This window comes from Gigantopelta aegis, chromosome 8, assembly GCF_016097555.1.
Source record: "Gigantopelta aegis isolate Gae_Host chromosome 8, Gae_host_genome, whole genome shotgun sequence".
Taxonomy (NCBI): domain Eukaryota; kingdom Metazoa; phylum Mollusca; class Gastropoda; order Neomphalida; family Peltospiridae; genus Gigantopelta; species Gigantopelta aegis.
In genome coordinates, this window is record NC_054706.1 from 39,059,121 (window position 1) to 39,083,956 (window position 24,836).

Sequence of the window (24,836 nt, forward strand, 5' to 3'; positions counted from 1 at the left end):
CGGATCCCAGTCGAGGCATGGGATTTTTACCGACTCCAAACCCTGAGTGAGTGCTCCGCAAGGCTCAATGGGCAGGTGTAAAACCACTTGCACCGACCAGTGATCCATAACTGGTTCAACAAAGGCCATGGTTTGTGCTATCCTGCCTGTGGGAAGCGCAAATAAAAGATCCCTTGCTGCCTGTCGTAAAGAAGAGTAGCCTATGTGGCGACAGCGGGTTTCCTCTAAAAACAGTGTCAGAATGACCATATGTTTGACGTCCAATAGCCGATGATAAGATTAAAAATCAATGTGCTCTAGTGGCGTCGTTAAATAAAACAAACTTTACTTTACAATATATTCCTCATATACTGTTGTTTAACAGCCTGGGTGTGTGGCAATAAAGTTTTATTTCAAGTTTCAACGTTTCAAAGTATAAAGGGAAGTAAATTTTTGTTTACAGAACTACTACTATGTTTTAAAGTTTGTTTTGTATAACGACACCAAAAGAGACCATTGATTAATTAATCATCGGGTAATGGCTGTCCAGCATTTAATAATTTTTATATATTGCCTTCAAAGGAAAGCCTACCGGCCTCGGTGGCGTCGTGGTTAGGTCATCGGTCTACAGGCTGGTAGGTACTGGGTTCGGATCCCAGTCGAGGCATGGGATTTTTAATCCAGATACCGACTCCAAACCCTGAGTGAGTGCTCCGCAAGGCTCAATGGGTAGGTGTAAACCACTTGCACCGACCAGTGATCCATAACTGGTTCAACAAAGGCCATGGTTTGTGCTATCCTGCCTGTGGGAAGCGCAAATAAAAGATCCCTTGCTGCTAATCGGAAGAGTAGCCCATATAGTGGCGACAGCGGGTTTCCTCTCAAAATCTGTGGTCCTTAACCATATGTCTGACGCCATATAACCGTAAATAAAATGTGTTGAGTGCGTCGTTAAATAAAACATTCCTTTCTTTCTTTCAAAGGAAAGCCTCTACAAATTTCCATCAGCAGCAAAACTATTTTATATGGCGCGGCCTTTGATATACCAGTCGTGTGGCGGAAAAACCACCGAAGAGGTTCGACCCTACGACTGAAAGACCTGAGACAAACGCTCTACCGACTGAGATACCCCCCCCCCCCCCCCCCCCACACACACACACACACACTCACATCGTTTTGCTCACACCTGCTTCCTGGTTGATTTGAAGATTCAAGTGTTACTTACTTCCTGTGACGTTTCAGCAGCAATAATAAAATATCCAACACAGTTGAATGGAACACAGTGTAAACACAAGAACAGTATTTATTTTTATTAGTGGTGGTGGCGGTGGTAGTGGGGTATGGTCCGGCCTCGGTGGCGCAGTGGTTAAGCCATCGGATTACAGGCTGGTAGGTACAAAGTTCGCAGCCCGGTACCGGCTCCCACCCAGAGCGAGTTCTTAAGGGCTCAGTGGGTAGGTGTAAGGCCTCTACAATTTAGCTCAGTCGGTCGATTGCTCGCTTGAGGTGCTTGCGTCGCAAGATCGAATCACCTCGATGGATCCATTCAACTGATTGTATTTTTTTCTCGTTCCATCCAGAGCACCACAACTGGTCAAATACCATGGTATGTACTTTCCTGTCTGTGGGAAACTGCATATAAAAGACCCTTTGCTGCATTAAAAAAAATGTAGCGGGTTTCCTCTACGAATCAGAAATACCAAATGTTTGACATCCAATAGAAAAGGATTAATTAATCGATGTGCTCTAGTGGTGTCGTTAAACAAAACAAACTTTAACTTTAACCCTCTTCTCTTTCACTAACCACTAACCCAATGTCCTGGACAGACAGCCCAGATAGCTGAGGTGTGTGCATCAGGACACTGTGCTTGAACCTTAATTGGACATAAGCACGAAAATAAGTTGAAATGAAATGGTGGGGTATGAGTGTGTGTGTTTTTTGTGTGTTTCAGAAGATGGCATATGGCTGGGGTCTCATTGCCTGTGATGTTGTTCAACAGGAAATGCCTTTGTCCACTGATGACTGCAATGTGATTTTAGTATAGTATGTATGCAAATGCGTTTTAAGGTCCAGTCATATGGATTTGATGTGTAAACGACAAGAACAACAGAGACACAACTTTAATGAAGAAATGTTTACAAGATGCATTGTTTCTTCCAAATGTATGATTTACTAATATAACTTATTATGGTATATTCTACAATATTTAAGGTTATAAAAGTTAAAGTTTGTTGTGTTTAACGACACCACTAGAGCACATTGATTGATTAATCATTGGCTATTGGATGTCAAATATTTGGTAATTTTGACACGTAGTCAGAGGAAAGCCGCTACATTTTTCCTACTGCTGCATGGGATGTTTTATATGCACTTTCCCAGACTCAGCTACATCCCGCCCTTTGGACATACAGTCTAAGAGAGAAAACCCACTACACTGTTCCGTTTGTAACAAGGGATCTTTTATATGCACCATCTCACAGACAGGATAGCACATACCACGGCCTTTGATAATCAGTCGTGCTGCACTGGCTGCAACAAGAAATTAGACCAATGGGCCCACATACGGGGATCGATCCTAGACCGACCGCTCATCAGGCGAACACTTTACACCTAAGCTACGTCCCGCCCCTATTTAAGGTTGTATGTACATTTTTAATTGTTTGACCAACTAGATAAAATAAAGTACATCGTAGTCGCATGTGTTGTAAAAAAAAAATTCTAAATACCCTGTTGTTACATTTATAATTCTATATCATTTTGCTTTTGTCTTTTCCATTTGCATCAGAAATCCAAATATTCGACAGATTACAAAAACAATAAACAAACAAACAAATAAACAAATAAACAAATAAATAAACAAATAAATAAATAAATAAATAAACAACCAACAACTAGGAAAGAAACCAAACAACATTCAACAAGAACGAAAATAAAATAAATCAAAAAATAAATCAAAATGTTTTTCCGCTCCTACAATCATGATAACCTTGCCTCCCACCCCACACGTGTGAATCAGATAAACAAGTCTACGAAATGAAATAAACCATGTATGATCAGTGCACTTCTAATAGCATTTCTTCAGCCTCCAGGGCGAGCCGTGGGCGGCCGGATCCAAAACAATATCCCCATTAAACAATTGCCTCGGCCCGCGAGTGTACGTATTCAGTTAGCTCGATCAATGCCGATATTGCGTCGGTGGATTCCGAACATGACGTCAAGCCAAGGTCGAACACCTAATGCGTTAACAGAGCATGCTCCCATGAGTTCTAGCCAGTCTGTTTCACCGCCCCTGACGTGGGATGTCGTGTTGTTGATCAAGACATAACACACAATATTCAACTGGAATTTTATTGCTTTAGAAAAACATGTATCCAGGCCATATCCTAGCTACACCAATAAATCGGTTTATGTCATTTTAAATTAAAAAAAAAAATGGAAAAAAACCAATACCAATAACAATATATTAAAATATTTTTAAAAAGCATTTTGAAGCAGTGTTGTTGTCTTTTTCTTTTCTAAAATTGTAAACACAAGATCACAAAATTCACAAAACATCGTAAGTTTATGACGATCTATTGATTGAAAACATATTTTATTGCATATATATATATCCAACTTACAAGGACCTCTCCTAATGACAAATATTAAATTGTACAACAATGGCGACTTCAGTTTTCAATCAATCAATCAATCGATCAATCGATGATTGAATCAATCAATCAATGATTCAATCAATCAATCAAAATAAACGTTGATGATCTATATTGCGTAATGTTTTGCGTGACAGATACAAACACATGTAAATATACGGCTACTAACCATAATTGTAAAGTTACGATGTTTTGTCAATTTGACCCTAAAATAACTATAGTCCGTCCCACGGGGAACGCTATGGAATTTACTACAAATTATTTATTTCTGAGCTAATTTTTCTTCTAAATTGCACACAAAAATAGGTTGGTTTTTTTGTGGGTTTTTTCCAAAACACTTTTACTTTTCTTCTTACGTCAAAGCAAATTAAAATTATTTACAAAAAATATTTTTGTAGGAGGATGGTACGGACTATAGGTCTTCTCGGTGATGGGAAGTAGCCCATTGGTAAAGCAAGGATCGATATCCGTCAGTGCGCCCATTGGGCTGTTTCTCATTCCAGCCAGTCTTAACAACACTGGTATTTCAAAGGCCATAGTATATGATATCCTCTCGGTGGGATTTTGCGTGAAATAAAAAAATCCCTTGCTACTAATTAAAAAATGTAGCGGGTTTCCTCTGTAAGACTATATGTAAAAAATACCAAATGTTTGACACCCGATAGCCGATGATTAGTAAATTAATGTGCTCTAGTGGTGTTGTAAAACAAAACAAACTTTAAAGGGACATTCCTGAGTTTGCTGCAATGTTTAAGATGTTATCGACTAACACAGACTTTTTAACGATTGTAATTAAATATCAAATATATTTTCCTGCATAAAATATTACTTGCTGTATATTAAACATTTTTCTGATCACTCTAATATTTGTACTGGGTTAAATTTCGTTTTATTTCCTAAAATATATTTTTTTCGTACATACGAAATTATTTGAAGACGAAATCCAGTTTTGGCTTCTTACAAATATTAAGACGACCAGAAACACATTGAATATACAGACACTTAACATGTAAGATCAATCGTAGAAATATTTTATTAGTCGGAAACATCTTACAATGCAGCAAACTCAGGAATGTCCCTTTAACTTTGAAGGTCTTCTAAATTTAGACAAAATGGTACTTACTTTTAAAATAAAAAAGGCACATTTATTATTATTATGGGAGGTGGGGGGCAATACTAAGGTCTTGAAGATCCTGTTTTTATAAATTGCAACGTCACACCGTTTTTGTTAGCAGTGTCTTTTATAATACACGTACTTGAAAAAAAAAAATCACTTCACAAATCTTTGCATGAATAAATACTTGCGTGTACTATGTGTGTCTGGTTCATCTGATATCTGTATTAACCAAAACCTGTATTGAAACGTGCAGTCTCGAGTAGTATACATGTATGTTGTAGGATATATCAACAGCAATACATTTCAAGTTTAACGTTTGTTTTCTTTAACGACATCACTAGAGCACATTGATTTATTAATCATCGGCCATTGGGAAGGAAGTCTAAGAGAGGAAACCTGCTACATTTTTACATTAGTAGCAAGGGATCTTTTATATGCACCATCCCACAGACAGGATAGCACATACCACAGCCTTTAATATACCAGTCGTGGTGTATTGGTGGAGGGAGAAATAGCCCAATGGACCCACAGGGATCAATCCCAGACCGACCAGTATCAAGCGAGTGCTTTACCACTAGGCTACGTCTCGTCCCGCAATACATATAACTGTAGTTGGTAATCTAGCTTACGTACAACTATTATTTGCTATTATACCGGTAACCATTATTAAAAACGTCGCTCGTGTCTCTTTGTCAGATCAAGGCAGCTGGCCAAGTGCATGTCCCCTGAATCAATTCTAATTTATGACTCACTAGAGCTTGTGGCAAGTAAAACGTATTTCACCAAGGACATACACTTTATAACCGTAAACGGTAACAATTTTACTGTCCTCTATTTAGTAAACTATGCTATATCATTGATAGGCAATATCACAGATTTAAAATACGAAAATAATACAATCTGTTATAAATGGCTCTTGACAGAGAAAACTTAAAGTAATGATACTTCGTTTTTAAGAATACACCTGTGACGTCACTGTATTGTCTCAACACTCCATAATTTTTCAGTAATGGAACGATGATTCCGTAACTCTCCACTGTTAAGAGTAATATAGATATATATAAAAAAAAAAAATAAAAAAAAATATATATATATAGATAGATAGATAGATAGACAGTATTTTGGTACTAATGAAAGGCCTCATATACCGAAATTCAGTTATCTTCTTCTTGTCCAACTTATTTTCGTGCTTATATCCAATTAAGGTTCAAGCACACTGTCCTGGGCACACACCTCAGCTATCTTGGCTGTTTATCCAGGAGAGAGGGTTACTTGTTATTGTTAGTTGTTAGAGAGAGAGAGAGAGAGAGAGAGAGAGAGAGAGAGAGAGAGAGAGAGAGAGAGAGAGAGAGAGAGAGAGAGAGAGAGGGTGTTACACCTACCCATTGAGTCGTTAAAACTCGCTGTGTGTTGGAGCCGGTACTGCGAACCCTGTACCTACCAGCTTTATGTCCGATGGCTTAACAACGACACCACCTAGGCCTGTTGTTTTAGTTATCAAACTCCCTGTAATTATAATCTGCTACTGCGACAAAGTGATTCTTACACGGAACAATACACTTTATGGAAGGCTAGTATAGTTACCGTGTATGTCATTCATAGCAAAGTTCTTTTCAGTAATGTTTGGTAGGTCCCTGTTTACATGTACATCTGTCAGAAAATGTAAGGCAGCAATCCGAATTTTGGTGCCCTTGATACGTAGAACAAGAGAATTAGACCTCAATCTATAACAAGAATATAACGTAAATATGTTTTCTGTTAAAATCTGTTTACTGTTCTTAAACATTTTCATTTTTTAAAAAACAAATTACAAACATTTTATGATTTCAGTTTTATAAGTATAATTTGATGTAAACTATAGACCTACAATATCATAACAAGGACAAAAATATGCTGCATTAATTTTTCGCTTATGAATATCGTGAATTCACAAAGTTCGAAATTGTGAAGACGACTTCACCAGGAGAAGTGCGTTCAGGCGATTTATAGATGATCTGCACCGTCACTCCAATCTCACATACACCAACTCATAATTGTGTTTGTCCCGCCATTTGTTTCCACGAGTTGTGAAGATTGAGATAGAAAATCACACCCCAGTTCAGGGGGCGAGAAGTAGCCCAGTGGTAAAGCGCTCGCTTGATGCGCGGTCGATTTGGGATCGATCCCCGTCGGTGGGCCCATTGGGCTATTTCTCGCTCCAGCCAGTGCACCACGACTGGTACATCAAAGGCCGTAGTATGTGCTATCCTGTCTATGGGATGGTGCATATAAAAGATCCCTTGCTGCCAATAGAAAAGAGTAGCCAGTGAAGTGGCGACAACGGGTTTCCTCCTTCAATATCTGTGTGATCCTTAACAATATGTCTGACGCCATATAACCGTTAATAAAATGTGTTGAGTGCGTCGTTAAATTAAAAAAAAACCCATTTCCTTCACACCCCATTTCATAAGTTGTGTTCACGGGTAATTTCGCCAAACGAACGCTCTTCGCAACTAGTAATTTGGAAATACGATATTCACGACTTCTAATGAACGCAGGATTAGTAGCTTGTTTTCTGGGGAAAACGTGATGTTCATGGGAAATCATCACTGGTTTTCACTATAAACGAATTTGACTTGAGACAGGTAAAGTACTATTGTATTGTTTTTACTGTATTTTATTTTTTGCTTATCGTATTGAAAAAACCCCGCATGACCCGTGTGAACATGAAGTATCAATAGAACACCCACTGAAATACATGGTTTTTCACACGACACAATTACATTGGCTTTATAAAGTCTTCAGCAATGGTTAGGCGTCATTTACCGCCCACTGAGGTGGCACAAGCCATTCGAATGCTTCAAGGAAGGATGTCACAGACTTCAGTTGCTAACCAGTACAACGTTCATCGCAGTGTAATTCCCAGGGTCTTTACAGGTTTCACTAGACTGGTCTATTCATAGAGCGACCTTGTCCAGGTTATCCAAGGATAACAACTCTTTGTGAAGACCAATATCTGGAATCATTGGCAAGAATAAATAGATTTTCAACTGTATGAACTCTACAAAATTATCTAGTAAGAGTACATAATAATCAAATACTAGTATCTGCTCAAACTGTTCGGGACAGATTCCATACCGATGGCCTGCACCGCAGATGACCACCGCAACGAACCCAACTCCCACAGCATCATCGACAGATGACCACTGCAACGCACCCCACTCCGACAGCATCCTCTACAAATGACCACCGCAACGCACCCCACTCCCACAGCATCATCGACAAATGACCACCGCAACACACCCTACTCCCACAGCATCATCGACAGATGACCACCGCAACGCACCCCACTCCCACAACATCATCGACAGATGACCACCGCAACGCATCATTGACATATGACCACCGCAACACATCTTTCCCACAGCATCATAGACAGATGACGACCGCAACGCACTCCACTCCACAGCATCACCGACAGATGACCACCGTAACACACCCCACTGCCACAGCATCATCGACAGATGACCACCGCAACGCACCCCACCACCACAGCATCATCGACAGATGACCACCGCAACGCACCCCACTCTCACAGCATCATCGACAGATGACCACCGCAACGCACCCCACCACCACAGCATCATCGACAGATGACCACCGCAACACACCCCACCACCACAGCATCATCGACAGATGACCACCGCAACGCACCCTACCACCACAACATCATCGACAGATGACCACCGTAACGCACCCCACTCCCACAGCATCATCGACAGATGACCACCGCAACGCACCCCACCACCACAGCATCATCGACAGATGACCACCGCAACGCACCCCACCACCACAGCATCATCGACAGATGACCACCGCAACGCACTCCACTCCCACAGCATCATCGACAGATGACCACCGCAACGCACCCCACTCCCACAACATCATCGACAGATGGCCACCGCAACGCACCCCACTCCCACAGCATCATCGACAGATGGCCACCGCAACGCACCCCACTCCCACAGCATCATCGACAAATGACCACCGCAACACACCTCATTCCCACATCATCGACAGATGACCACCGCAACGCATTCCACTCCCACAACATCATCGACAGATGACCACCGCAACGCACTCCACTCCCACAGCATCACCGACAGATGACCACCGTAACGCACCCCACTCCCACAGCATCATCGACAAATGACCACAGCAACGCACCCCACCCCCACAGCATCATCGACATCATACACAATGGCTAAATGAGCCGGGAATGGTTCTAGTTGAAGAATGGCACAGCATTCGGCAACGGCAGCTGGATCGTCCCATTGAATGATACATGTCCAAGACGTATACAAGCCTGCATTAATGCTCACCAAAGTTACACCTGATATTAAAGCCAATTACTGTAACAAAAATACTAGTTTTAATTAAATTTTAGTGTTCAACTGATTAGTTTGCACAGGCATTTTTACAGGTGTTGTATTCACGAGTAGATACTTCCAACAATTAGTATTCGAAACTAATTTCTTATCGTTCCAGCCAGTGCTCCACAACTGGTATCACAAAGGCCGTGGTATGTACTATCCTGTCTGTGGGATGGTGCATATAAGAGATCCCTTGCTGCTAATCGAAAATAGTCGCCCATGAAGTGGCGACAGTGGGTTTCCTCTCTCAATATCACGACTGGTACACCAAAGGCCGTGGTATGTACTATCCTGTCTGTGGGATGGTGTATATAAAAGATCCCTTGCTGCTAATCGAAAAGAGTAGCCCATGAAGTGGCGACAGCGGGTTTCCTCTCTCTATATCTGTGTGGTCATTAACCATATGTCTGACGCCATATAACCGTAAATAAAATGTGTTGAGTGCGTTGTTAAATAAAACATTTATATCTATCTATCTCTCTCAATATCTGTGTGGTCCTTAACCATATATCCGACACCATATAACCGTAAATAAAATGTGTTGAGTGCGTTGTTAAATAAAACATTTATATCTATCTATCTCTCTCAATATCTGTGTGGTCCTTAACCATATATCCGACACCATATAACCGTAAATAAAATGTGTTGAGTGCGTTGTTAAATAAAACATTTATATCTATCTATCTCTCTCAATATCTGTGTGGTCCTTAACCATATATCCGACACCATATAACCGTAAATAAAATGTGTTGCGTCGTTAAATAAATTTTTGTATTTCATTGTTGTTGCTTAACATTTTGTGAAGAGTATACTAGTATATCTGAGTAAATAATTCATATTTATCGTGAAATGGCAACGCCGAGGTTATCAAAAACTAGTTTCTGTTTCTTTAACAGACGCTTTAATAGTACACCCACAAGATAGCTGTTGAAATATCCTTTGTACTTGGTTTTGTACAGTGATACTGTATTTGACATGACACCCGTGCTGACCTTTCGTTAACTATAACGACTAGTTCAATTAAAGTTTGGATAATATCCCGTATAAATAGACATGTTGTTTTGCTAATAACCGACTTCGTTAATAATAAATACATGACGTACAGCGCGGTTGCTACGCGTTGACACATCTAAATTTAAAATACTTTAAACACACGCTGGAGATGTGCTGTTGAAAAATTAAAAACCAAGAAGCTCTTTCTTCCTTTTTTTTAATAGTAGGATCAAAACGAAAAGAAACAACAAGAGTTTAAATGTTAGAATAAATCGTTTAAATGTAAGAGAAACTGAAAAAAAAGTACATCAAATGAGATAAAATGAAAAAAAAGTAAAGTTTGTTTTATTTAACGACGCCATTAGAACACATTGATTTTTTTTTATCTTAACATCGGCTATTGAACGTCAAACATACGGTCATTTTGACACTGTTTTTTTAGAGGAAACCCGCTGTCGCCACAAAGGCTACTCTTTTACGACAGGCAGCAAGGGATTTTTTTATTTGCGTTTCCCACAGGCAGGATAGCACAAACCATGGCCTTTGTTGAGCCAGTTATGGATCACTGGTCGGTGCAAGTGGTTTACACCTACCCAATGAGCCTTGTGGAGCACTCACTCAGGGTTTGGAGTCGGTATCTGGATTAAAAATCCCATGCCTCGACTGGGATCCGAACCCAGTACCTACCAGCCTGTAGACCGATGGCCTAACCACGACGCCTCCGAGGCCGGTAAGAGATAAAATGATAGCATGGAAAGGGGTAGGTCTATTGGATTATTTCTCATTCCAGCCAGTGCTCCACAACTGGTGTAACAAAGGCCGTTGTATGTACTATCCTGTCTATTGGATGGTGCATACAAAAGATTCCTAACTGCCAATCGAAAAGAGAAGGCCGTGAAATGTCGACAGCGGGTTTCCTCTCTCAATACTAGTTGGGAAGCACTGGTTGGTGTATGTGTCTTATATATTATTGATGAGACAGTTACACGTAACAATTCAGACCCATGATTTTAAACACAAGTATTTATTTTTATATTGGCAATGGTACAGTTTACATACATATATTACATAATTAACAAAACACAACAAAAGTGGGTGTGGTTTTAATACATATAACCATGTACAGATAAACGTGATTTATATTACCAGCATTAACTATTTTCCTGCAGTATCTGACCTGTAATTTTCCCTGTCTGCACTAAGTATACATTTTCCTAGGTTATTCAGTTCCTTGTGTCACCGGTACTTGATAACTGAACAAAGCGATAAACACTGGGCGCTTGTAAACAACACAAACACAACATCGATAATAAACGTGCTAAGAAACGCCTCAATGCGATTTACTTTGGAAATGCATTTTTCTTTTTAAAGGAATTCCTTTTTATAGCGATGTATTAAATGCTCTGGCTAAATTTTTATTTCTCAAATGCAAATAACTGTATTCTCCCACAGTGATCTGGACCCCGAACACACCTCTTGTCGATAACATTTTAGAAAAAGATGTCTTTTCAATTCATTACCATCAATGTTTAACTCTGATGCACAGTCGATCCATTATCAACGATTTGCATCCTGGTTGCGGCTGTTTTTCAGGTCAGTTCTGTAATATAGTTACGTTCTTTGTTCGTCCGTCTTCTTGAAAACTCATCAAAGGCTGTAGTATGTGCTATCCCGTCTATTGGAGGGTGCATATAAAAGATGCCTTGCTACTAATGGAAAAATGACAAGACAAGACAAGACAAGACAAGATATTTATTCACTTATTGAGGCCACATGACCAAGATAACTACTTTTAAAAACAAATTTCCTCTCTAAGACTATATGTCGAAACGACCAAATGTTTGACATCCAATAGCCAAGGATTAATAAATCAACGTGCTTTAGTGGTGTCGTTAAACAAACAGATTTTTTTTTGGGGGGGGGGGGGGGGGGGGTGTTAAAAAATCATAACATTCAAACACCAAATGTCGAGCATGTTCCATTCTGCACGGGTGTACCGTGCGAGTGTGTGCGGGTATGTGCACAGGTCGTGAAAACAGCGTATCAGCAATTTAATTGTTTTGCGCGAATTTTCATATGCTCCAAATTTTCTGTCGGAATTCGAGAGAAAACCCCCACAGGTGACCGTGTTTGTGCGGGTTTGGTGGGAACCCAGGCATAGTCAGTCACTGGTATAACTGGGGGGGGGGGGGGGGGGGGCGTAGCCCAGCGGTAAAGCGCTCGCATGATGTGCGGTCGGTTTGGGATTGATCCCTGTCAGTGGGTCCATTGGGCTATTTCTCCTCCAGCCAGTGCACCACGACTGGTACATCAAAGGCCGTGGTATGTGCTATCCTGTCTATGGGATGGTGCATATAAAAGATCCCTTGCTGCTAATCGAAAAGAGTAGCCCATGAAGTGGCGACAGCGGGTTTCCTCTCTCTATATATCTTTGTGGTCCTTAATCATATGTCCGACGGCATATAACCGTAAATAAAATGTGTTGAGTGCGTCGTTAAATAAAATATTTCTTTTGGTATAACTGACGCTCCACGACTGGTATATCAAAAACCGTGATATGTCCTGTCCTATCTATAGGGAAACAATAAAGTTTGGTTTGTTCAACGACACAACTACATTGATTTATTAATCATCGGCTATTGGATGTCAAACATATGGTAAATGTTGACACAGTCTTAGAGAGAAAACCCGCTTCCATTAGTAACAAGTCACTATCCCACAGACCATCCCACAGACAGGATAGCGCATACCACGGCCTTTGATATACCAGTCGTGGTGCACTGGTAGGAACGAAAAATAGCCCAGTGGGCCCACCGACGGGGATAGACCCACCGCGCACCAGGGGAGCGATTTACCACTGGGCTACGTCTCGCTCCTGTGTATATGAAGAATTTATTTTCAAAACGCGATATATCCCTTTTTGTCATTTTGAGAAAAACATATTTTTAAAAATAAAAAGCCAGCCAATGCTTTAAAGATTAAATTAATTATTGTGTTGTATGAATAATCGTTTATTGATTAAAGTATTATAAATCTACCTTTCAAACGTTTCTCACTAAAACCAAAATTGCGACTTTTCAAAATTCAAAACGCTATATGAATTTAATAACAATAATTTTTGTCACTTGAAAATAATTCCTGTGGCACCTTTTAAGCAGAAAAACCCAAAACAACAATAAGAAATGTTTAATGACTAACCAACACATTGTGTAATCGGTAATTACCGGCCTCGGTGGCGTCGTGGTAGGCCATCGGTCTACAGGCTGGTATGTACTGGGTTCGGATCCCAGTCGAGGCATGGGATTTTTAATCCAGGTACCAACTCCAAACCCTGAGTGAGTGCTCCGCAAGGCTCAATGAAGTAGGTGTAGATGGTTTGTGCTATCCTGCCTGTGGGAAGCGCAAATAAAAGATCCCTTGCTGCTAATCGGAAGAGTAGCCCATGTAGTGGCGACAGTGGGTTTCCTCTCAAAATCTGTGTGGTCCTTAACCATATGTCTGACGCCATATAACCGTAAATAAAATGTGTTGAGTGCGTCGTTAAATAAAACATTTCTTTCTTTAATCAGTAATTGTTGTGTGCTAAACTTTAGATAATTTCAGTAATTGAAATATCTCAAGAAATGAATACCAGTGTGATATAATTTCAGTAATTGAAATATCTCAAGAAACGAATACCAGTGTGATATAATTTCAGTAATTGAAATATCTCAAGAAACGAATACCAGTGTGATATAATTTCAGTAATTGAAATAGCTCAACAAACGAATACCAGTGTGATATAATTTCAGTAATTTCAATATCTCAAGAAACGAATACCAGTGTGATATAAGATCAGTAATTTCAATATCTCAACAAACGAATACCAGTGTGATATAATTTCAGTAATTGAAATATCTCAACAAACGAATACCAGTGTGATATAATTTCAGTAATTTCAATATCTCAACAAACGAATACCAGTGTGATATAATTTTAGTAATTGAAATATCTCAACAAACGAATACCAGTGTGATATAATTTCAGTAATTGAAATATCTCAACAAACGAATACCCGTGTGATATAATTTGACCCGCTATATTAGGGTTCTTACCTTTGTTTATATAAATAATAAATATTAAAAAGTCATGTTAAAGTAATATAACAAAATGGGTGCCTGAACCTTTTTTGGATATAAAAGAAAGAAATGTTTTATTTAACGACGCACTCAACACATTTTATTTACGGTTATATGGCGTCAGACATATGGTTATGGACCACACAGATTTTGAGAGGAAACCCGCTGTCGCCACTACATGGGCTACTCTTTCCGATTAGCAGCAAGGGATCTTTTATTTGCGCTTCCCACAGGCAGGATAGCACAAAGCATGGCCTTTTTTTGAATCAGTTATGGATCACTGGTCGGTGCAAGTTGTTTACACCTACCCAATGAGCCTTGCGGTCCACTCACTCAGGGTTTGGAGTCGGTATCTGGATTAAAAATCCCATGCCTCGACTGGGATCCGAACCCAGTACCTACCAGCCTGTAGACCGATGGCCTAACCACGACGCCACCGAGGCCGTTTTTTTTGGATATATGCACGTAAATAAAGTAACAGTAACAGTAACAAAATGAAACCGACTGGCTGGATGTACGGCCTATACATTACATATCTCTGACATGTACACCTTTCTGTCAGCCATTATAACATACCCCTAGAGTATCTGTTGCATGGCTCCATTACATTTAAAATGTTTGAGTTTGTTATTGTTATTGGATATGGACGTGCACCGTGACATTCAGGTATTTGTGTGGATGAGTGCATGGGAATGTTTGTTTGTTTTGTTTAACGACACCACTAGAGCACATTGATTAATTAATGATCGGCTATTGGATGTCAAATATTTGGTAACTCCAAAACGTTAAACCCATATTTAAGTCTAAGTCTGACTCGTAGTCATCAGTGGAAACCCGCTACATTTTCCCATTATGGAGGGGTAAGCCCCCCAAACCTGAAGATTATCACCCTTCTGAATTGAATGTCCCCTTCTGTAGTTGATTATTATATATCTTTATAAAAAGTACTAACAAAACATTTTTATCGTTAATAAACGCAGTTAAAACCTATATTCGTGACACAATTTCAATAATCAAGAATCAAAAGGTAATAACCACCAATTAAATATTTCCTTTTAAACTGAAGTTATTGTTTAAGAAAACAAACAGGACGCAAAGACATGTATAACATATTAAACAAGTCGACAAAAACACCCACTGCCCAACGAAAATATTCACATTTAGGTTACATATTATCTTCACAAGAGTGGAGAAATGTCTATAATTTACCATTTCAATGTTTAAAAGACTCATTATTATTATGGTTTTAATATAGAATCCTACATAGAATTATAACAACTAACACTTTTCTTTATAAAGTAAAACATATAGAATTAAATATTTGTGAGTTTTGCCATGCACAACCAGAAACATTGGAACATTTGTTCTATGACTGTACCAAAGTCTTAGATGTATGGAAAGAAATTGAAGATAAACAGACTGTTTTGTGTGGAATCATAAATAACAAAAAACCTATAATACTATTTGCTAATTGGCTCATTATTAATTATATATATAAGTAAAATGCAAAAAACAGGAACCTAACGTATATGCTCTTTTAAATTTAAAAAAAGATAAAATACAAATTGAAAAATATGCTCTATATAAAAACTGTCAATTGTTCAAAGAATATGAGGACTATTGGGCACATTGGTCCAATTCCTAGAAACAAGGCATGTCAGTATATTGTTCTAGATAAATTTCTGACAACACAAATTGCACTAACTTCTATCTCTAAGTTTACTCTGTTTCGTCCTTTCTTTTTCTCTCTTTTTTTCCTTTCTTCCATTCTTTAATTATTTTTCTTTTATTTCAAGTTTCCATTGTTGACCCCATTTATATAATGTGTATACATTAATACATGTATATCCATGTATGTTAGTACTGTTGTAATATGCTATAATTATCATAATATATATATCAATATTATTCATAGTTTATAACATCGTTCTAAAGTAGTGATATTAAGGCCACATCCCTGACACTATCATATTTGTTTCTGTGATAATAAACATGTTAAAAAAATGTACTTACAAAAACAAGTAAACTTCCAAATTCAAGCAAAAATAATATCTTGACTTTCTATAAACATTAGAATATTATAAGCAAAACCCAGTAGAGTTGAACCACATGTATCGTACAATTTTGGGTGAGGAACACAAAAATTAATCAACCTGGGGACACTGTATCAAAATTACACATTAAAAAATACACCTCTATATTGTCAATGATTATAGACACCAGAATCAGTAGTGACAGGCGTCAATTGAGGTCAGCGAAAACACCAACCGAAAATCTGTTTTATACTGATCGTGACACAGTACAAAGGAAGCGGTAGGTGAGGTCAAGCCTTGTTAACCGAAACACGCGCCACCGTGTCAGGAACGTGCGCAGACGACGGGCGCGCGTGTTTTGTGCGACAGTGACGTTGCGTGCTGTTGCCCAATTGGAATCGGGGACAATGCCATCAGACGCCGTCTTGTAGCAGATGTTAGCTTGGAAATTCATCATTAAAAACAAATAAAAGAAATAATACGACAAAAAATAGAGAGAAAAAAAGAAAAAGAAAGAATTAAAATTGCTTCCTGCGGATTGTGACAAAGAAACGAGCGGGAAGTTTATGTAGGTTTAAATCATGTTATGATACGTTATAATTTCACCACTGTGAAGTTCTGATACGTTATAATTTCACCACAGTGAAGTTCTGCTTATCCCGTTCGATGAAATACATGTTTAATTTAAACCATAGTTTTCAGTTGCATAAGCGTACGAGACAAGGGGACAGGGGCGGGAGAAACTTCAAATTCTGGCAAAAATTATACAGATATACGGGCAAAATGTGCTAACCTGAGACCTTTTTACCATGCATTTTCATCATTCTACCATCAAAATTAGTTATAATCCGTGTAAAAATGCGTAGTTATTCGTTTGCAACCCTATATAACTGTTTGATAGTAATGCTAATATGAATAAATGCTGTTATGCAGATTCGGGCAATTTCTTTTAATTCTGGCAATTCTGGCAAAAGCCAGCCTGTCCCATCACCCCCCCCCCACACACCACACACACACACACACACACACACACACACACACACACACCCCTCCTCGTGCGCCTATGCTAATTTGGGTGCTGAATGATGTTTACTTCTATATATCGTGTAAGAAGCTTTAGTTATTTATATATACTAATTATGTCTTGCCGTAGAAATAGCACTGGTATAGAACGGGATCGCAATTTTTTCTTACCGTTTTAGATGACTTCGCCATTGATATGTAGGTTATTATCGAGCAACAACAACAAGGTCTATATTGATAAAGGAGGTTTAATAAGAAGACAATAAAACATAAGCTTACCACAGATCATATCGATATGGTAAAAGGATCAACAACCAACACGTACTATCGTAAGAAAGAGTGTTCACCTTATTTCTACATTAGAGAGGCGTGGGGTAAAAAAAGCCCGTCATTGTTTAAATTCAACATGAAACCATCACTATCATGTTATGTTTTAGAATGCATTTTCAAAGAACTATTAAACATGAATTTAGCATCATTTTCTTTTGCTCTTTCCGCTATCAAATGTAACTTTATAACCTCTTGTAACGTTTTTTAATCGCTCGCTTTAGTTATACGAATACGAACACAAATATGTTTATCTGGATTCCAAATCATTTCACAGCATGTTCCACACATACGAATGGTATCTGTTACGGTATTAAGGTAGTTTTTCATATGACAAGTATTTTTAAGTGACAGAACATTAGTTTTTAGATGCAACGACGTATTTTCACGATTAGAGCTGTTTTTTGGTAAATGAAATTAGATATTATTTGTATTTTATTGTTTATAATATCCCATGTCCGTATATCCAAAGCGTTTCTATCACAAAATGCATTTTGAAAATAGTTCTAAAAACGCTAGTAATGGTTATGAAGGTGAATACTAGTCTATTTTACTTGGGGGATGGACGTAGCCCAGTGGTAAAGCGCTCTCTTGATGCGCGGTTGGTCTAGGATCCACTGGGCTATTTCTCGGTCCAACCAGTGCGTGTGATATCCTATCTGTGGGATGGTGCATATAAACGCCCCCTTGCTACTAAATGTAGTAGGTTTCCGCTCTGAAACTCTATGTTAAAATTACTAAATGTTTACATCCAATAGCCGATGATAAATAAATCAATGTGCTCTAGTGGCGTCGTTAAACAAAACAAACTATAACATTAAATCGCTGGGCTACACCCCTCCCTGTTATGAATGAGACAGAGATCGAAGTACTGGATCACACCTCACCACTGTGAACTGTGCGCTAGCTACAAATTCCAGCCGGTACTGGGGTGCCTGCCAGCCCCAAACGTCATGGTTCAACTATTGCGTCGCAGAAGCCAGGTTCAATAATGTCTATACATGTACTTGTAGAGATCACGGTCGCGTTACTCACTGGTGGTGACTCAAATCAGTTCCATTTGCCTACCCGTATGGGAGATACAGTTTATCGATAATTGTATAGCCGATGATTCACTGACGACCGAGGACATAAACTAATACCTGCCACAGACCGGGCGGCGCTTAGCTAGGTAGATAGAGCGCTCCCATGGGCTGCTTGTGTTATAGGATCGAACGACTTTGGCGACCGTATTTGGGTATTTACTCGCCCCAACCAGTGCCTCGCGACTGGTATGTCAAAGGCATGTGCTGTTCTGTCTGTGGGGAGGGGGGGGGGGGGGGGACGTGCACACGACAGCTCTCTTGCTCATACTACAGCTTAGATTTCCTGTCACAAATGTTACCAAAATGTTTCACATCTAATAACCGAGGATTATTTAATGCAGCGATAGTGGTGTGCTTTAACGAAGCAAATATTAACCTGCCGAAGACGTAAATATATCGATTAATTTTCATTCAGATTTGGTTTAAACAATATTTATTTGATCCGTTATGTTGTCGACTTGATTGGTTAACCAGAAATAACCCTCACATTTGAACATACAATAATAATATCTTTTACATTAAAAAAAGAGTCATTACCCCCTCCCCCCCCCCCCACCCATCAATTAATATGTTTGAAAGATACGTATTTTAACACAAACACACACCCTTGTGAGAGTACACCTCCATATATATATATATATATATATATATATATATATATATATATATATATATATATATATATATATCTATATGTGACCGCAGCCATATTATTCAATGAAATAAGCACGATTGAAATTGAAGGCACTGTGACATTTAAATTAATCTAAAACTGATTGCTCTGTGACGCATACGTTACCTGGAAGCGCGAGCACCGTAAATAAGTTTTAGTTGTAAAACGCCGTTTAAATTTATTTTAAAATGGCTTTTGAAGATAAATAAGGAATAGAATACAACATTCGTTATGCCATTAATCTTACAACTCGTTGTTTAAAAAAAACATACCCAGCTTTTTTAGGAAGAAAAAACTAAATCATTTATTGTTCATCTTTTAGCACGCGGGAGGAATCGACACAAAATGACATAAATAAACGAGTGGTATTAATCTTTGTCGCACTTCCTCTCAAACCCAAGGTCGCCGCTCTGACTACCAGACCACAATGACGTCATTGCCCCACAGTTGTTTGTCGTTATTGCCAAATGCCACTTTTGGTAAAACTATCGATCGGAATTCTCTTTGTCGACATCGCACAGATCGCCTACACAAAGTAATTTTGGCGCACAACTTAACTACTTAACTAACGGTATCGGTTGGTTCGCAGATTGTTCAAATACCAATCGTTATTTTTGTAAAGACGAAAAGAAGTAATATATCTCAAAGGCATCCAAATTCGTCATTTTTCTAACCTTCGATCAACAAAAAAACACACCTCCAACCAACCCCCCCCCCCCCCCCCAGCAGTGTTGAAATACGGAAGTGTAAAGCTTGTGTAAAATAAAATTCTTAAATTAACGAAATTGAAAGGTGAGACAGCTTGTTTTAAAAGAAAAAATCCCCGAGAGACATAGACCCCCTAGGCGGTTATCAAAAAAAGAAAGAAATGTTTTATTTAACGACGCACTCAACACATTTTATTTACGGTTATATGGCGTCAGACATATGGTTAAGGACCACACAGATTTTGAAAGGAAACCCGCTGTCGCCACTACATGGGCTACTCTTTCCGATTAGCAGCAAGGGATCTTTTATTTGCGCTTCCCACAGGCAGGATAGCACAAACCATGGCCTTTGTTGAACCAGTTATGGATCACTGGTCGGTGCAAGTGGTTTACACCTACCTACCCATTGAGTCTTGCGGAGCACTCACTCAGGGTTTGGAGTTGGTATCTGGATTAAAAATCCCATGCCTCGACTGGGATCCGAACCCAGTACCTACCAGCCTGTAGACCGATGGCCTAACCACGACGCCACCGAGGCCGGTCAGACGGTTATCAGGACCCACTGCTGACTATATTTCCTTCTTTAAAAAAAAAAACCTCCAAAAAAGAACACCAGCACCCCCAAACAAAAACCCACAAAAAACAACAACAAAAAAACAACAACCCACAAACAAACAGATAACATAACTACAACAGCAATAAACAAAACAAAGCAATGACAACAACAACGACAACGACAAAAGAAATAAAGAAAAAAAATCAAAACCTCAAAACAAAACAAACAAACAAAAAAACAAAAACAAAACCCCAACAACTCAACCCCGAAAACAACCGGTGTGGATGTCTTTATCGATTATGGTAATCAACTACACGGCTGATAGGTATTGGGTTCACGGTATGGGATCCCATCCGTTTCTTTTAAGAGGCCAGCGGGGAGGTGTAAAGTCATGGCACAGACTTCTCTCTCACTACATACGCTAACAAGTAACCATTAACCCCTGTTCTCAACAAACAACTCAGATAAGAAAGGAAATACGACGCACTCAACACATGTATTTACGGTTATATGGCGTCGACGACGTGCTTGAAGTGTTTTTTCCAAAATTCCAACGCGAAAAAACGTGTACATGCCAAAAGACGTACAAGTGGTAATTAAAAATATGTTCATGAATTGAAATGAATACTGCTGACAAGTTCATGTAATATGAAACATTTTAGTGTTAAATATTTGTTTTGTGTTTCATATGTTTTTATTTTTTAATATACATTTTGGTGCATTTAAATACAAACTTTTTAGTGTTAAATGATTTTATTAAACGTTTTGTACTAGTTTCCGAGTTAATCATTCTTGTTAATGGCTAAACCATACTCACATGAAAGTAATCTGCGGGGGATTAAACGTGCATCTGACCATGACGTTTGAAGCTGTAGACGTTGTGAGAGAAGGAAATATTTTATTTAACGACACACTCAGCACATTTTATTTACGGTTATATGGCGTCGGACATATGGTTACGGACCAAACAGATATTGAGAGAGGAAACCCGCTGTCGCCACTTCATGGGCTACTCTTTTCGATTTGCAGCAAGGGATCTTTTATATGCACCATCCCACAGACATGGTAGTACATACCACGGCCTTTGATGTGCCAGTCGTGGTGCACTAGCTGGAACGAGAAATAGCCCAATGGAACCACCGATGGGGATCGATACGTTGTGAGAGATTACCTGAAGTGTGATCGGTTATAAGATCAACTCCTTCAACTGGCCGATTCAATTATTTCTCGTTCTAACTAGCGCTCCGCGGCCGGTACATCAAGATCCGCGGTGTGTGCTGCTCTGTATGTGAGAATTGCACGTAAAGGAGCATCCCGCGCGGCGACAACAGGTTTCTTATCTCATTTTATAGAGCTAGTATCGCAGTTGTCATACTGTGGAAACGAGTATCCCCCCCCCCCCCCCCCCCCCGATTAAACAATGTATTATTCAACAAACATTACTTCCGTTTACTTGTAACAGAGCTACAGTTCGTTACACTGTGTTTTAATTTAACAGCATTTTTATACTGATCTTGATCATCACTTAATGTTTGCATATACCATAGTTTAACACCCAATAGCTGATGTATGTTTCATCCATTCATTGTAACAGAGTTATTATTTGTGCTGTTCTGTCAGAACTCATTTTAAATGAAGTATGCTATAAATATAAATAATTATGAACAGTAATAACGAAAAGCCGCTCTCTACACAGGGAACCGAGAGCATTCTGGTGTATGTTCTTTTTTCACTTTTGCTTTCGTCTTTTTAATATTAGACCGGCCTCGGTGGCGTCGTGGTTAGGCCATCGGTCTACAGGCTGGTAGGTACTGGGTTCGGATCCCTGTCGAGGCATGGGATTTTTAATCCAGATACCGACTCCAAACCCCGAGTGAGTGCTCCGCAAGGCTCGGTGGGTAGGTGTAAACCACTTGCACCGACCAGTGATCCATAACTGGTTCAACAAAGGCCATGGTTTGTGCTATCCTGCCTGTGGGAAGCGCAAATAAAAGATCCCTTGCTGCTAATCGGAAAGAGTAGCCCATGTAGTGGCGACAGCGGGTTTCCTCTCAAAATATGTATGGTCCTTAACCATAATATGTCTGACGCCATATAACCGTAAATAAAATGTGTTGAGTGCGTCGTTAAATAAAACATTTCTTTCTTTCTTTCTTTTTTAATATTAGATGCCTTCTGGGACTGATAATGCCCCCAACCCACTTGACTACGACTGTCATCATATAAGCTCAGTCTTTTAATAGTTGCAAATGTCGAGTTATCTGTAAAGAAAACACCTTGTTAAAGTCGCACACCCTAGTTACGATTCGTGGAAATGTTGGGTTAACACACTCGAATAAAGTTACAACAGAGTAAAACGAAATTCTGTGATGTTGAAACAGGGAAATACGTTTAAAAAGTAGAGTTTGTCTCTATAACTGTTACTTCTCAGAGGTATGTGCGGGGTTTTTTTTAAAATATGACAAATACATTTCATGTACTAGAAACTTAATAGCCTAAACAATGGAATCTAAGTAATGTCTAATTTCAAATATAAATAAAACGGCTCTACTAGTGGGGAAAAACCGCCGCACTGTTTATAAACAAGTGTCTGTCACTTTAAATAAACAGACCGGCCTCGGTGGCGTCGTGGTTAGGCCATCGATCTACAGGCTGGTAGGTACTGGGTTCGGATCCCAGTCGAGGCATGGGATTTTTAATCCAGATACCGACTCCAAACCCCGAGTGAGTGCTCCGCAAGGCTCAATGTGTAGGTGTAAACCACTTGCACCGACCAGTGATCCATAACTGGTTCAACAAAGGCCATGATTTGTGCTATCCTGCCTGTGGGAAGCGCAAATAAAAGATCCCTTGCTGCTTGTCGTAAAAGAGTAGCCTATGTGGCGACAGCGGGTTTCCTCTAAAAACAGTGTCAGATTGACCATATGTTTGACGTCCAATAGCCGATGATAAGATAAAAAATCAATGTACTCTAGTGGCGTCGTTAAATAAAACAAACTTTACTTTTTTACTTTAAATAAACAAGTTCGTTTGACTATTGACTTTTGGGTTGCGTGGGACTGACTCATCCTTCTTCCGATATACCGAAACCAAGGACAATGCGAGGCGATTAGCGCAACGGGGTTTGCAGAAAGATAGATTCATAAACGTTTCCTCCAGAGATTTTTTTTCCAAGAATGAATGAGTCACGTGCTGAATCATAGCATAGACTGACGTGGAAGCGCCGCAATCTAGGTACCACAAGCTATCGGCTGATGATTGTAAAATCATAATTAGGAAATTACCTGAAAAAAAAGCAAGAAAAAAAAAAGCCACCCTTGCCGAAAAACAAAAACTAAAGAAAGAAAGAAAAAAAGACCCCGATATTTGCAAAGCATTGAATATTTCAAGTGAAATTTAATAACGATTTCAATTATAACAACTATATGAAGTCAGAATTGATTTTATATATTATCACACGCACGCAAAGTCCACACAGATGCAGTCCACTTGTTCTGTTGTCATTTGTCCGTGATCTTTCAAAGTTGTTCTGTTTAACGACACCACTAGAGCACATTGATTTATTAATCATCGGCAATTGGATGTCGAACACTTGGCAATTTTGACATATAGTCTTAGAGAGAAAACTCGCTACATTTTTTCATTAGTAGCAAGGGATCATTTATATGCACCATCCCAGAGACAGGATAGCACATATCACGGCCTTTGATATACCAGTTGTGGTGCACTGGTTGGAACGAGAAATAGCCCAATGGGTCCATTGACGGGGATCGATCCCAAGTGATCTTTCAAAGTAGTGTTTTTAGTGTAAATCAGTGCTGGGGCGGGACGTAGCTCAGTGGTAAAGCGCCCACCTATTGCGCAGTCGGTCTAGGATCGATCCCTATCGGTGGCCCATTGGGCTATTTCTCGTTCCAGCCAGTGCACCACGATTGGTATATCAAAGGCCGTGGTATGTGCTATCCTGTCTATAGGATGGTGCTTATGAAAGTGATTTACTCTATAAATAATACGTGATTATATTTGTTTTACTATATACTAGTATTATACAATTACTGTGGTGCGTCGTTTGCATCGTTCACTTAATAATTGTTAATATGTACAATATATATATGTGTAGCTCATATATAAATTATATGTATATGTGTGCGATTCCCAGCGT